Consider the following 2,782-nt stretch of genomic DNA (forward strand, 5'->3'; position numbering starts at 1 on the left):
ATCCTCATGTTATTTCGAGAGCATAAAGAAAGTTTATTGTGTGGTAAAATTGGAAATCACAAGATGTGTATTATGTTAGAAAAGGATTGCAGATAAACTTCTGATAAGAATATCTATTTTATACAGAGATGGAACTGGAATGTAATAGACAAGAGTCATTTTGGGGAAATAAATTACATCTTATTCAACATTCTTATGTTCTACCTCTTTGCATCAGATATTATATGCTCTATTTCTGTTCATAAAAAAGTTATTTAATGCAGTTTAAAGGTTCACATTTTGCCATTTCTTATTTTTTTTTTGGCATCATAGCACAATATGAACTGAAGACAGTCTAGAGATAGGAGAGCGTGTGTTCATTGGATTTTTCAAGCAATTTCATTTTCTTTTAGTTGTTTGCATGAAATAAGAAGAAGATAGAAGTGCATTGTTTGTCCAAAGCTCACTTGATACATAGGAAGAAGCCACAATTGGATTAGGAGATTGCATGTCAGGTTCTATAGGTATGTCCATATGTACATCTGCAGAACCATTCTGGAACTGACTCAGGTTTAAATTTCAGTGAAACTGGTCAACTAAGTTAGACAGAGTCCGAGAAATAGCTTCCACACTGAGTGTTGCCCTATGGTAAAAGTACTGACATGACAGGTCACATGAAATTCTGGCAGGTAGAGTTAAAAATGATTAGGAGAAAAAATAGCTTGTGCCTCGCAAGGTTGTTTTAAAAAAACCCTTAGGGGCAGAGGGATCCCCATTAACTTAAGAAGTATCAAAGAATTTTCAAAACAAAATTAGAGTGCTGAGTTCCAGGACATTTGGTTTTAAAATTTGGCTCTTCTTCTTACTTACCTAACCTTGGGCAAGTCATAACTTCTCAGTAATTCAGAAGTTACAGCTTCTCTAAAATGAGGGGTTGAAATATGTAACTTCTAACTACCTTTCATTCTCTACTTCTGTGATAAAATGATTTCATTAAAAAAATCAAAAAGTAGTTTAAAAGCTAGTAGAGTAGAATAGATTAGCAGGTAGGGGCAGAATTCCACTAAAATAATGTATCATTAAATAATGTATCATTGTTACAAATCTTAAAAGCAAATAGACGGAATTGTCAGCATATATGTGGTCTCAGGCTCAGTCAACATAACCAGTCAATACTTCTTTTTTGGCCTTAGAAAAATATGTACATAACAATATCTGCTTAGATTTTAATTATTTCCCTTGCCCCCTGCAATCTAGTTGTATGAATCAGTAGTTGGCTGTGGTTGATTGTACTTTGAGTTATTCAGACCAACTTTGGGTCGTTACAGAATAGCTATTACTACATTAGAAAGATTCAAGCTTTGCTACAGATATTTAAAGAACCAATCACCAACTCCCCAGGAATATTATCCTCAGCAGAACTATGAATAGGTGACATTTTTCCTATGTCGAGGGCTAGGTGTACGGGAAGAAGGAAAAGTTTGTTTACAATATCCTTTCTACGTAACAGTGGCTCGCCAGGAAAAGCTACTTTTCCTATATGAAAAAGGAGCTTTAGAATCCTGTGGGAGTCAAAATACTCACGTGCCTCGATTTGAAGACCTGAGCTTCTGGAAGTTGTTTCTTCCTTTCCATCACTGGAAGGTCCAGCTTAGGTGGCTTGAAGGCTATTGCATTCTCTGCAATTCTGGTAGACTGCACCAGTGTGAGCTCCATTCGTGAAGGCTTCAGAGTACCTTTGTAGGACTAGACATTGAAACCTGAGTAAGCTTTCTGAAGGGCTCTTGGTCCAAAAAAGGCTCCATTTTTCAGATGAGGGGTTATATCTACTTCCATTTCCAGAGTCCATGCTGTTGACATCTAGGTCAGCTAACATCTGTAAAGTATAAAAAAAAAAATCCAGGTTAAAAAAAATCATGAGTAAGCAAGCCTCTGGACTTTTGCTTGGAAGAAGAATAGGGTGTTACAGTTTCAGTGGACTGGGCTGAAGCAGTCAATCTGCCTTCTTTTGTCATCTCTCTGTTTTGCAACTTTAATTTATGGTCTGCCTAAACCAAGTAGTAGTGGTTGACTTCTTCTGTGGTATGGCCTTTATGGGGAGTGTAGCCTCAACTCTTAGGCATGCCCACTACTAAAAGCACTGGATGCTTCCTTGTGTCTGTTTTGTAATGAGAGCATTCATGGTGGTGTATAGCCTTGGCCTTCACCACTGGAACTTTGTTCCTTTGATAACTGAAGTTGAGGGGGTTAGTAGGAAAGGACAAACTAGTTTCCCCTTCCTCAGCCTTGGAAAGCTATTGGTACTTTTGATCTAGGATGCTGGCTTTTTCCACAGAACCTTACTGAACATGTCAGAGGAAGGCAGAATCATTGGTGTAGGACCCTCCAGGGAATCATCACAACTGAATGCCTGATGGTGCGTTCTAATTGGCAGGGACATCTTGCCTAGGAGTCAACCTGCACTGGGCTTAATAGCAAGTATATCTGGCTCTCTGGATGCTGTGAAAGACAGTGATTTGGGTGTTTTTCTACACAGAAATACAGAGCTCTTATTTCCAGCTGCATCTCCATAGGGAAGGGGATTGAATGCTGGGAAAGGAGTGCAGAGAGACAACCTGCAGCCTGAGGCTCCACCATGGACAGGAAGGTGAGACTAACAAGACTCTGGTCCCCATCAAACCTCACTTTGGAGAAGTAGAATGAAATCCAGTTAAGAACTAAAAGTTCAAACAGGCTGACATGATGTGGTCTCCTCATACCTTTTTGAAAATATTTTACTGATTCTTTTACTTTTCCAAATAAA

The 2,782-nt window shown here is 38.6% G+C and overlaps 1 pseudogene; it reads right to left on the reverse strand.

The window, feature by feature from the left end:
- Positions 1-1,533: 1,533 nt before the first annotated feature.
- On the reverse strand, positions 1,534-2,419 carry LOC114023517 (annotated as a pseudogene).
- Between the last annotated feature and the right edge of the window lie 363 nt (positions 2,420-2,782).

Source organism: Vombatus ursinus, unplaced genomic scaffold (assembly GCF_900497805.2).
Source record: "Vombatus ursinus unplaced genomic scaffold, bare-nosed wombat genome assembly UNPS02014818.1, whole genome shotgun sequence".
NCBI lineage: Eukaryota > Metazoa > Chordata > Mammalia > Diprotodontia > Vombatidae > Vombatus > Vombatus ursinus.